Raw genomic sequence first — 13,470 nt, 5'->3', positions numbered from 1 at the left:
CATCTTGGCTCACTGCAAGCTCCGCCTCCTGGGTTCACGCCATTCTCCTGCCTTAGCCTCCCGAGTAGCTGGGACTACAGGCACCCGCCACAGCACCTGGCTAATTTTTTGTATTTTTAGTAGAGACGGGGTTTCACCATATTAGCCAGGAGGGTCTCGATCTCCTGACCTCATGATCTGCCCGCCTCAGCCTCCCAAAGTGCTGGGATTACAGGCATGAGCCCCCGCGCCCGGCCAATTTTATTCTTCAGAATGTTGCGTGCCCTAAAACTAAAGCACCCTTACTCAACTTTGCAGTCAATTTTTTTTCTTTTTTGAATGTACTTTTTAAGATGTCATTGTCATCCCTGAGTTGGGCTTTGCTCCTAGTACTAATTTAATGAGTGCTGGTATTTACTTATAGACTGTGGGTTTTTTCCCCCTCCTTTTATTGAGCCGTGTTTGATACGACTTTCTCTGACGATAAAACAGTAATTACTGCTTATTTCTCTTTATCCTTTTATCCTACCTTGACAGTTTTATTTCTCTTCATCTAATTAGCGGTTCACCCATCTATTGCAGAATAGTTGCTTTGTGATTAGTTAAGCATTATTTCAAGGTGTTCTTGCCTATCTCACATTCAAGATATTTATCTAATGCCAGGCAGGTTTTCTTCACTTGGAGCTTTAAGTGATTAAAAAGAACACTTGGTATATATTTCATAACTGGACATTTTACAACCTAATTTAAAGACAATATTCCAAACATAAAGGTTTCAAGGCTGAACATTTCCAGAAGAATCATGAAATGCCGTAAGCATAGGCCAGAAGTCAGGTATTTATGCCGTCCAGTGGTTGCACTCAGATAAAAATTCATCACGAGAAAACACTCTTGTTCTGCTTTTTTTCAAAAAGAATATGTGTGGGGTCATTTGCCAAATAGATTTTACATGTAACTATGAAAGTTACCGTGGGAACCCACTTGCTCTCTCCCCTACCTGAGCATCTGTGGAATCCCTTCCCTAAGCCTCGTGATTCTCATCTCCAACCCCTACCTGAGCATCTAGAATCCCTTCCCTAAGCCCCATGTCTCCAGTCTTCTACTTCTGGATCAGAATCTGGCTGGAACCTAAGTAATAATTATTATTATTACTATTAATAATTATATAATACTAATTATAATTAATAATTATTATTTTGAGACAGAGTCACTCTGTCACCCAGGCTGAAGTACAATGGCGTGATCTCAGCTCACTGCTACCTCTCCCTCCCAGGTTCAAGCGATTCTCCTGCCTCAGCCTCCTGAGTAGCTGGGACTGCAGGTGCGCGTCACCATCCCCGGCTAATTTTTGTGTTTTTAGTAGAGATGAGGTTTCACCATGTGGCCAGGCTGGTCTTGAACTCCTTACCTCAAATGACCCACCCGCCTCGGCCTCCCAAAGTGCTGGGATTACAGGCGTGAGCCACCCCACTGAAGCTTATTTTACAAATGTTTCTATTTTGGTTATTGGGAACAAAAATTTGTGTGTGTGTGTGTGTGTGTGTATATATATATGCAGAATATTTTAAAATTCTAGTAAAAATACCAGTTACCTTAGAAGATGGGATAATTGCTATCCTTTTTTCTTTATTTGATTACAGGTTACTTAGATATCCACCTTTATATTGATTCCAATCATAAAAGATGCGTCTTGAGTTGGGATGAAACAAAGATGAAGGATCAATGTTTCATTCTTAGTAGACTGTTAGGCTTTAAAAAGGCAGGCGAGGACTGTGCGTGGTGGCTTGTTCCTGTAATCCCGGCGCTTTCAGATGCTGATTGCTTGAGTTCAAAGCCATCTGGAGTTTAAAAACAGCCTGGGAAACATGGTGAAACCTTATCTCTACTAAAAATTTTTTAAAAAAGAAAAATAGCTGAGTGTGGTGGCACAAACCTGTAGTTCTAGCTATTTGCTACTTGGGAGGCTGAGGTGGGAAGACGGCTTGAGACCAGAAGTTGGAGGTTGCAGTGAGTTATGATGGTGCCACTGTACTCCAGCCTGGGTGACAGAGCAAGACCCTGTCTCCAAGGAAAAAAAAAAAAAAGTGTGGGGGATGGGGGCGGCAGGCAAGATACATTCTGGTATAAATATGCTAGAAGTTCCCAGTGCTGAGCACAATATGACCAGGCAAACTTAGGATAAATGTTGGGGGAAAATTGGTACCAGGGATGGGGAGGTAGATTGAATTAGGCTTTCCTCTCAAACACTGGAGCTTTTAATTAATGTCAGTGGCAGCAAAATTCATCATGGAAGAATTCTTTGAACTTAGTAGCAAATAAGTCTGTATTAATCCACCTGTTAACCTGTGTTTTCTATATATGCATGAGACAACACTTATTCACAAGTCTGACAGGGTATACAATGAAATAATTCTTAATTTCATAAATTTTTTTAAACTTGCAAATGCATGCTAAAGCCTGTTTAATTCCTGGTGAGCTAATAAAGACAAGACACTAGTAGGGCTTTAACTTGGTGTAATATCAAACAAATGGTCTGCTTACAAGCGTGAAGCTGTTGATAAATCTCTAATCTCAGGAAATAATGCAGTATACCATTTTTTAGAGAGATGAGATGAGGCTGATTATGGATATTTACACTTTTACAAGGCCCTTTAGTTTCATATTTTCCACCTCATCATCACCCCGCATTTATTAAGTACCTGCTGTGCAAGATTACATAAATCAGTATGGGTATGTTTTTCTCCACAAGTTTATACATCATCCAAAGAGATACAGCTTTCATATCCCAAGTACACTGATTCGATCTTTACAAATTATATGGATGTATTTAATGATCACACGTACCCTGAAACTATGTACATCTATTATGCATCAATAAAAAGTTTAAATATTTAAAAATTTAACAATCTAAATATGAAAACCCAATATATTGCTTTCCATGTCTAAGAAAGTACAGCTTTTGACTGAAGATGGGAGGACATTTCTGCGTTCCTCCCACCCACGTGATTGATAGCACAAGTCAGATGGCATCACATTTGTTATAGACCCAGAGATGCCATTTAAAAACGAGCATTTGACTCAAGGTGCTTCAACATATTGAAATGCAGGTCAAGCTTCTGCACCTGTTTTTTTTTTTTAATTTTTATTTTTATTTTTTGAGATGGAGTCTTGTTCTGTTGCCCAGACTGGAGTGCAGTGGCCTGATCTTGGTTCACTGCAACCTCTGCCTCCCAAGGTCAAGCGATGCTCCTCCCTCAGCCTCCTGAGTAGCTGAGATTACAGGCACACACCACTAAGCCCAGCTAATTTTTGTATTTTTAGTAGAGATGGGGTTGCACCGTGCTGGCCAGGCTGGTCTCGAACTCCTGACCTTGTGATCTGCCTGCCTCGGCCTCCCAAAGTGCTGGGATTATAGGCGTGAGCAAACTTAGGATAAATGCCTGGCCTTTCTGTACCTATTTTTATCCTCCTTGTGTGAGTTTACTTTTCTAATACATGCACCTTTGTCATGTGGTGAAAGAAGCTCATTTTCTCTCCCCACCTCCATTTTTAAACATTATCTCATTATCTACTTTTAAAATGTGAGCTTTAGGCTTATAATTAAATGATTTTTTTTTCATTTTCAAGGGAAACAGTAAGTCTAATGTTTCCTAACTTGAAAAATTAGTTGAATAGCCTATTAATAATCTTAACAGGAGCTATTATTTATTGAGTACCTACTTTAAACATATCTTCTCTAATCCTCACAATTGCCTTCTGAGGCAGGTATGATTAGCTCTATGTATAGTTATCAGAATGGAAGATTATGGATGTTAAATTACTTACCCCGGGGCCCAGAGCCGATACACACAGAGCCAGGGTTCAAATCCGGGTCTGCCTGACACTCAGTCTCATGCTCGCTTCTGGATCAGCCTAATTCTTTCTACCTTATTTGCTGATCGTTTTTTTTGTTTTTGATTATTTTTTTCCATACATTGCTCTAGTCTTCCTTTCTCATCTTTAGAAGACCAGCTTTCAACTTGAAATAACATGGATTAACCTTGGTTTGCACAGAGGGGTTGAAAAGTATCAGAGACTGGTATGTTTTGAAACTAGAGTCAGAGTGGGCGCGGTGGCTCACGCTTGTAATCCCAGCACGTTGGGAGACCAAGGCGGTTGGATCAGGAGGTCAAGAGATCAAGACCATCCTGGCCAACATGGTGAAACCCCATCTCTATTAAAAATACAAAACTTAGCTGGGCGTGGTGGCGTGCGCATGTAGTCCTAGCTACTTGGGAAGCTGAGGCAGGAGAATTGCTTGAACCTGGGAGGCAGAAGTTGCAGTGAGCCAAGATTGTGCCACTGCATTCCAGCCTGGCAACACAGTGAGACTCAGTCTCAAAAAAAAAAAAAAGAAAGAAAGAAAGAAAGTAGAATCAGAAAGATTTCCTGTTGGATTGGATGTGGGAAATTAGAGAAAGAGAATAATCATGGATAACTCTATGACTTTTCTTGGCCTGAGCAACTTGTAGGATGGAGATACCATTTGCTAAATAGGGAGATGATTTGGGGAGAAGTGAATTTTGTCTGTATAGGTGGAGGATTTGGCAGTGTTGTCTGCAATCTGTTTTTGACATGTTAAGTTTGAGATGCATAGTAGATCACCGGAAGGAACCAATGATTAGATAGACATACGTGTCAGATTCAAGATCAGCAGCGAGGTCTAGGTTAAACTTGTCAGTTGTTGGTGTATTGATGACATTTAAAGCTCTTTACAAACCTATGAAATAAGCCAGTAGGTGTACCCCCAAAGACTTCCATTGTATCAGTTAAAAGGGTGATGCATGCCTATAATCCCAGCTACTTGGAAGTCTGAGGTGGGAGGATCACCTGAGCCCAGGAGTTACAGACCAGCCTGGGCAATGTAGCAAGACTCTGCCTGCAAAAATAAGAAGATGCTCTTGGCTGCAAGTCACTTTGGCTATCTTATGCAAAAAGAAAATTTATTGGAATATATAGAGAAATAAAGAATCAAACCAATAGGAGAGGATTTCATAATAACCAGGACAACTCCTGAGGCCCAAGGAGCAGAGAACAAATAAACAGTGCAATGGCCTCCCAGGTCCTAATTCCGAGAACTTGTGAGTATGTTACATGGCAGTGGGGGAAGTAAGGCTGCAAAGCCATCTGGAGCTGATATAGGTGAAAGGATGGGACAAAAGGAAAAAGGCATTTTAGGGCAAGTGAAGTTAAGATTCATGACTGTACCCTATGACTTGATACAAGCTCAAATGCTGGCAGAGCTGTCTCCCAGCATCTCGCCTTAGGGTTTTAACCAGTGAGAGTCAAGTTCCATCGTCCCTGACTCCCACATGCCAGAGGGCAGAGGCCTGATTCTCCCAAGCTTTGTGGGGTCCACTTTGGGAGGAGACAGGCTAACTTTCCTTGTTTTATACGTGAAGTAGAGGGAGTTCCCTGGATTTGTTTTGACCACCTCTTAGCAAGTATTCTTTTGAATGGTTGGGATCTGAAAAACACCATTGTCCTAAGATTTATGACTTCAGTCAAAACTCTGAAACAAGAGGAAAATTTTAGTTAGCATCCTGCTATTTATATTTTGAATTACCAGTTCACGTTTGCACCCTGGGGCAGGTAGAAAACTGTCTGAGTAGACAAGACCTACAAATGTGAACAGTTTTAGGTGGTTTGTTTTTTGGAGACAGTCTTGCTCTATCTCCCAGGCTGGAGTGAAGTTCAAGTGGCATGATCTCAGCTCGCTGCAACCTCCAACTCCAGGGTCAAATGATTTTCGTGCTTCAGCCTCCAGAGCAGCTGGGATTACAGGCATGCGCCACCATGCCTGGCTATTTTTTTTGTATTTTTAGTAGAGACTTTGTTTCACTATGTTGCTCAGGCTGGTCTGGAACTCCTGACTTCAGGCAATCCACCTGCCTCTGCCTCCCAAAGTGCTGGGATCACAGACCACTGTGCCTAGCCAGTTTTAGGTGTTTTTGACCACCTAAAATGTTTTTGTTTTTCTACCTACATTTGGCCTCCTGGTATGCATAGGAGATACACAGTGCTGGAATGGCTGGATGAATGAATGTGAAGAAAATTCATGTAATGTCCACAGACTTCCTCCGCAGAAGGGCAGAACAAATGAGAACAAACCTCAAGGAAAAATGCTGTTGATGAGGCAGAAAAAATATCTTGGAAAGACAAACAGTAGTTTGAGAGAATTGAAAATAAGTTATATTCAGAATCTGAATAGGTAATTACAGGTTTTATCTGAGAAGTTGAAAAACGTGTATATTTATTTTTCTGATTTACTGAATCCAAAGTTTGCTGTCTTTGCATATCAAAGATGAGCATAGCTTTGTCTTATAAATACAGTCTAATTTGATAATAAAATTGTTCTGTGTTATTTTGGTTTAGATATATTTTCTTTATTTGCATTTATTTCTCAAAATATGAAATGTGAATATTGATGCCGTGCTGTATTTCTCTTTCCTCCACGACGTAATTTATGTTGGTAGTTATCAGATTAGAAAACAAAAACTTAACTCTGTACAGTGCCATTCTTTTGCTTAATTGCAAGTTCTTGTGCTCAAATTGCATCCTGTAGCCTACCTGACAGGAATGTGCAAGCACAAGTATTCTTGAATGTTGTTTTTCCTGCACATGCGAAGTTTATAGATGAAGTGTTTCAAACCTTCAGTCAGCTTTGCAATAGACGACTTGCCAGTAATGATCTGGATTGTGAAGGATGGGCAGTAAACAGCGTCCCAGGTGACTCAGAAACAGTCTGACTCATAATTGTCCGTGCTTAAATACTTGAACATCCATTAACTTATTACCATTTCATTTCAATTTCTTCAAGAAAGATTTGTTTAAATTAGCACTTGCATTGGTAGTGACAACTTAATGTTCGAATGAAGTAGATCTGGTTGTAATAATATTTTTATAGTTAACTAGGATTTCAAAATAATGTGCTTTTAAAATTTTATATTTTATAGGCATTTTGTGGATGTTTATGGAGTATATCTATGTGTGTGAACCGAGCCATATTTGGTATAAGTAAAACAGACGGGTAGATATGGGTTCCAGGCCTGCTTTCACCGTAACTCTGACCTTGGGAGAATTACCTATTCTCCCTTTGCCTCCATTTTCCCATGTCAATGGAAAAGGTTTTCTAACCACTTCTGCAATCCTTTCTGGTATTAATGTTCAGTGCTGCTGTTAAGGAAAGGGGTGCCATGGCAGTTGTTCCTCCCCTCCCTCTCTTTCTTCCTTCATGCATCCATGGACATTTCCTGAGCACTTGATTAGTGCCAGGCACTGTTCTACTTGCAAGAGACAGAAAGGGGAATTGAGGCATCCCAGGTACGGCCTTCAGTGAGGTGTGTTCTGATATAGAAGCAGGTTATACACGGGACACTTTGGGGTGAGGGTGTCGCCACACTGAGAAGACACGGTTGGGTGGGAAGAGAGAGTCCCAAGCCGAATGGGGTTGAATTGAGTGGCTAAGGACAGGCCCTCTGTGGAGGTCACATTTTAAAAAACACGTTATAGAGTTATAATTTACATATAACAAAATGCACATTTTTTAAGCATATAGGTGGATGAATTTCAATAAATACGTACACAGAAGAAATTGCCATCCCGATCAAGAGAGTTCCTGGGCCCCTCCTGCTGTTAGTATGCATTCCTGCAGCCCTGCCCTCCCACTTGTCTAATTTCTGTGACCGCAGGCTAGATTACCTGCTCTAGAATTTCACACAAATGACATCACTGAATGTGAAATCCTTTGTCTAGCTTCATTCATTCAACATCATTTCTGTGATACTCTCAATGTGATCCTTAATAATAATAATAATTAATGATTTTTGAGTGCCAGGCACTGTTTTAAGGATTTTATTTATAACAATTCACTTAATCTTCACAGCAGCCCAGCGGTTTAGTCCTGTTATTATCGTGGCTTTCCTGACGAGAGCTAAGGCAGAGCGAGGCCAGCACTTGTCAGGCGTGGGAGCCCTTTGACTCCCAAGTCCACACTGCTCCCCTGTGTATGTGAGGCTGTTCTCCCAGGTTAATGTCTGCAAAATGGGAAGGAGCCAGCCCTGTGGAGCTCAGGAGGACGAGTGTTCTAGGCACAGAGGCCAGAAACAGAAAAGAGCTTGATGTATTTGCTAAACTGAAAGAGACACTGGCCGTATAGCCCCCGAATGTGGGAAGGAATCTGGATTTTATTCTGTACACAGTGGAAAGTCTTTGGAAGAGGTTGCTATTTTTTGTGGGGTTTTTTTTGGAAAAAAAAAAAAACAATTAAAATTGTGGTAAAGCATAGCTTTAAAAAGTAGAAATAGGGTTTCACTTTATCATCCAGGCTAGATTGCCATGGTGTGATCATAGCTCACTGCAGTTTCAAGCTTCTGAGCTCAAGCCATCCTCCTGCTTTGGCCTCCCAGAGCGCTGGGGTTACAGGTGTGAGCCATCATCCCTGGCCTAAGATTTATTATTTTAACCACTTTTAAATATAGTTAGTGGCACTAAGTGCATTCACATTGTTGTGCAATCATCACCATCATCCCTCTTCAGCACATCCTTTCGTCTTGTGAAACTCTGTACCCATTAAACATAACTCCCTGCTCCCTCCTTCCCCCAGTCCCTGGCAACCACTGTTCTGCTTTCTGTCTCTATGAATTTGACTACTCTAATTATCTTGTGTGAGCAGAATCATATGGTATTTTTCCTTTTCCACCTATTTTTAATTAAACCTAGTATCTGAGATAACTGTAGATTCACATACAGTCAAAAGAAATAATGTAGGGTGATTTTATGTTCCCTGTAACCAGTTTTCCTGAATGTTGAGATCTTGTAAAATACTATATTACGGTATCACAACCAGGATACAGACGTTGATAGAGTCAAGAAACAGAACATTTCCGTCAATACTAGGATTCTTCATGTTAAGCTTTTATGGCCATAACTACTTTCCTCTTGCCCTCTTCCCCTTCTTAAGCCCTAGTAGCCACTAATCTGTTTTTCATTTCTAAAGTTTTGTCATCTCAAGAATGTTGTGTGGACAGAATCATGCAGTATGTGACCTGTGGGGATTGGCTTTTTTTTTAAAACCTAGTATAATTTCCTGATTCATCCAGATTATTGTCTGCAGCCTAGTTGGTTTCCTGTTGTTGTTTAGTGTTTCTTGGTGTGGCCATACTGTGTAGTTTATAATCATTGACCTGTTGAAAGCCATCTGGATTGTATCCAGGTTTTGGCCATGATGAAGAAAGCTGCTATAAACATTCTTGTTCCTTTTTTCTGTGCTTGAACATAAGACTTCATTGTGTTCACATACACAAATGCCCAGGAGTGGAATGACTGGGCTGTATGGTAGTTGCATGTTTACTTTTTTTTTTTTTTAAAGAAAATGCCAAAGTGTTTTCCAGAATGGCCGTACCATTTTGTAATCCCACCAGCAATGTGTGAATGATCACATTTCCCTGCTTCCTCACTAGCATTTGGTGCTGTCACTATTTTTTATTTTAGTCATTCTGATAGGTGTATGATGATATCTCCTTGTGTTTTTAAATTTTCATTTCTTTAATGGGTAATGATGTTGAACATCTCTTAATGTACTGATTTTTAAAAGAATGAAATTAGAAAACAAACTTCTTGCTGTGAAAAATGTATTCATGTATTTGAAAAGTCAGTTGAATGGGTGAAAGAGCAGACAATACACAGCTAAAGTGAGACTTACTGTTCTGATAGATCTGGAGAAATTACTCAGAATAAACACAGAGGAAAAAAGATGGGAAATCTAGAAGAAAGGCCAAGAGATCTAGAGGACAGAGTAATCAATAGACATCCGATGGAGAAAATGGGGGATAGATGCTATGCAGAGAGACCGTTGCTGTGACATTTCCTAAGATGATGACTCTTCACAATCCAGAAGCAGAATGAGCTCCAAGTAAGATAAATAAAGTAAATCCAAATCTATACCTATTATAGTGTAACTGCAGAACATCAAAGACAAAGAAGAAACCTTAAGACAACCATACATGTAATTCAGGTGCCTCAGAGGAACGGCAATCAGAAGATAACTGACAGCAGTAATAGAGAACGGAGGGGAATGACATCTTCCGAACGCCAGGGGATGGAACTGCTGTCATAAGAGTTCCGTGTCAGCTAAGCCATCAATCCCAGGTAGGGGAGGCAGGATGGTCTTTTCAGACAAGCCTGAGAACTTATATTTCCGAGAACATTGCTGAAGGATCTGTGAATGAGCTTGAGGAAGAAGGATACTGAATCTAGAAGGCAATGCAGGGTTAGAAATGTTGGCCTTCACTTTATTTTCTCTAGTTAGGCCATGTTTAGTAATTGGAGTGTTTAAATATTTAGATATTAGATGAGAAAGTGGAGACAGCAAGTTGAGACAACTCTTTGGGCGTTTTTCTTGTGAGCGGCTGCAGAGAAACCGCGCAGTGTTCGTCATGAGGACATGAGGTCAAGGGAGCTGGTTTTATCTTACGTGGGGAATCCCAGCTATTATTTATGTATTAATGGAAATTCTCCAGTAGAGAAGGAGCATGTGAAGAGTCAGGAGAGAGTGAGGATGCCAGGGGGAACAAAGTCCTGGCAAACGTGACCTGGACAGGCACAGACAAGCGTGGGAAGGAGGGCCCTGAAGTCGTGTGGCACCGCCTTCATGGTGGCATACGGTGGCCCCTCATGGCCTCACAGCTTCCACTCTAACAGGACGGAAGCCAGAATATGCGCACAGACGCATGTGGTTTGGTAAACGTGCTTGTGGAAAATTGAGAGATTTCTCGTGGATTTTTATTTTCTCTGTGAATATTGGTATGAGCTTAGAAGTTTAGAGTGAGGGCTGATGTGAGAAGACAAGGTATTAGCTAGTCATGCAGACAGTCAGAAGCAAACTAGGGAAACACGCCAGGCTTATGGGAACATTTGAGAGCAAGGGCACAGTTGCAGTTTGTGGTGATGGATGTCTTCGGTAAAGTTTGGAAGTTCTGATGCCACTATAGAGAAGGCAGCTAATTGGGTTCACAGAAGGTGGAAGTGTAGCCCAACTACCATGTGGAATTCAGAAGCGAGGGTCATGTTGAGGCTGTCTGCAGGGGAGTGATGGGTCTCGATTGTCTCTGGCTTTATAAGGGAGGAGATGAAGGATGTTCCAGTAGGACAGAATCAGAAGACTGCAGAAGTCTGTTGACTGGAAGAATAATTGCAGTGAGCAAAGAAGTGGGTGGACTGGGCACCTCACGTCCTCTCACCCTCACTTTGGCTATTCCATTTAGTGCCAAACAGCGGACTTCTCCCTCACTTGGAAGGAATCTGATGATGCAGATGAGAAAAGTCTCAGGGTTATTCTGTGGGGTGACCTAGAATCCTTAGGTAATCAGAGAATGGTTGTGTGCAGGTGGATCAGCAGATAGATTACTGACGCCACCCCAGCTGCCCATTAGGTGACACAGCTTCGTGCAGCCTCTTCGAAGTCATCCTGTGGGTCACCCCTCCTTCCTCTGTGCTTTTTTCCTTCCCTCCTTACTCCAGGGTCCACGTGTCAGCTGTTGTAGGGGTTCTGTTTTCTTGAAAAACTGGGACGTCACCTGGGGTATTTGAAATCTAGACTTAGAATGGAACTTTTGTTGGGATTGACAAAGTTCAGGGAGTGTCCATGAGAATGGGGGCTGAGATTGCATGGAGGGGCAGGTCAGTGGTGGTGAGAGGTGTAAGACTCCAAGGCCACAGTGTTAGAATAGATGGCAACATGGATGTCAAGCCACCAGGGAGGGTGACAGGAGAAGTCCATGGAGGAAGATAGGGATTCCGGGGCTCCGGTCCTCAGTAAATGGGGAGGGGAGGAGGAATTAGAACCTCGGGAGGGAATAGCATTGAGAATGAACACATCCCGATCACATGGGCCTCAGAGGAACTAGGATTTGGAAGGCGAAAGAGGAGAAACAGGTTGGTAGTGCTGGCTCACAGCTGTGATGAGGGTTTGCTCTAGGTAGACTAGACAAAGTGAAGGCCTTCTGGAGCTGCTCCTTCAGGTATTTGGCTGCAGGACCTTGCAGCTTGGAATCTCAGCTAGGGGGTAGCTGCCCTGATGTGCCTCAGCTTCACTTATGAAGCAGAGAGGATGACCTCTTTCTCCTGGAGTAGTGGTGAGACTTAACACAAGGGAATGAGCAAGAAAGTAGTTGGCCAACTAATGTTCAGTTAAAGGATAGAGGGTATATGCTATATGCCACCCCTCAAAAAAAAGGTATGCAAGTATGTTCATGTTAAAAACATTCATCTCTCTGTGGCTCTCTGGCTGGCTGTGCACGTAGCTGTCCCTGTGACTTAGAGGGGACATGGGAGGAAGGACCCTGGTGTAGAGAATATGCTGGAGCCATGGGCAGCCCCTGTGCCCCACCGTGCTCCTGTAAATGTCACACTGCTCCTCCAAATGCTGGTTTCTAAAACCTAGAAAGTTCTTTTTGTTGTTGTTCTCACCACATCCAGGAAGATGGGGCACAGTGGGAGTCCCATTGTCTGAGCTGCTATTATCCTGGGGCAAATTAGTGTCCCTCAGAGTGAGTAAGAAGATGGAAAGTGCCACATTGCTTTAATGAATAGTCTGCAGACTGCTGATGAGTTCCCTGTCACTGCGCTTTATTCCAGAGCCTCACTGTGCAAAGTGAGAGGTGGACTCAGATGCTTGTGAGGATTTCCTGTTTTCTTTCTGATTGTCAGGTAGTGCAATGAAGGGTTACCTTATAAGCAATATTAGATTAGGTTTTGGGCTGTTGCTCGCAGTAAGTTTGACGTCTGCATCATCACATGACGCAGTTGGACTTAATGAAGGTCACTCAAGTGTCCTCTCTTTCAGTGATGCTTGTTGGGCACCTGCCTGCAGGTAGATGACACTGTCCCTGCTTCGGGAGAAAGGGCACATCACAGATAGAGAAACATTCCTGTGCCAAGTGAATAGGCCAAGAGCATGGGGGATGGAGATCGTAGAATTGCTTGGTTCCATTCGAGTTGGCCATGTAGTATTTAACTTTAATGACAAGAGTTTAATATTCTATGTACCAATTTTTCATTCGAAATAAAACACTTTATTTTACATGAGCAGATCTTGTGACAATAATGCATTTCTTTTCAAATATTAGCCCATTATACATCTTAAGTCAGTTGCACATAATTGCATTTCACCAACTCTACATAATACTTTAATTAAAACTAGGATAATTAAAATACAGTTTTAATGAACAATAAATTCTGAACTTGCCAGGCCTGGAATGTGTTAGCTGAATCATACCTTGCTTTTTTTTGGCTCTTAAATCTGTACCCACATTATATTTTCAAATGGCCATGATCACAATCAAGAGGCATTTTAAATGCATATAATAGTATTTACTGAAGGCCGGGCGCGGTTGGCTCATGCCTGTAATCCCAGCACTTTGGGAGGTTGAGGCCGGCGGATCATCTGAGATC

General features: G+C 41.8%; 1 protein-coding gene across 1 annotated transcript in view; it reads left to right on the top strand.

Annotated features, from left to right (window-relative positions):
- The window catches only part of SDK1 (sidekick cell adhesion molecule 1), a 707,360-nt gene that overhangs the window by 32,941 nt on the left and 660,949 nt on the right, over positions 1 to 13,470 (top strand). The gene's annotated exons all lie outside the window — the stretch shown is intronic.

This window comes from Mandrillus leucophaeus, unplaced genomic scaffold (genome assembly GCF_000951045.1).
Source record: "Mandrillus leucophaeus isolate KB7577 unplaced genomic scaffold, Mleu.le_1.0 Scaffold171, whole genome shotgun sequence".
NCBI classification, from domain to species: domain Eukaryota; kingdom Metazoa; phylum Chordata; class Mammalia; order Primates; family Cercopithecidae; genus Mandrillus; species Mandrillus leucophaeus.
The sequence above is the reverse complement of the archived record's forward strand: the minus strand, read 5'-3'. Positions and strand labels throughout refer to the sequence as shown.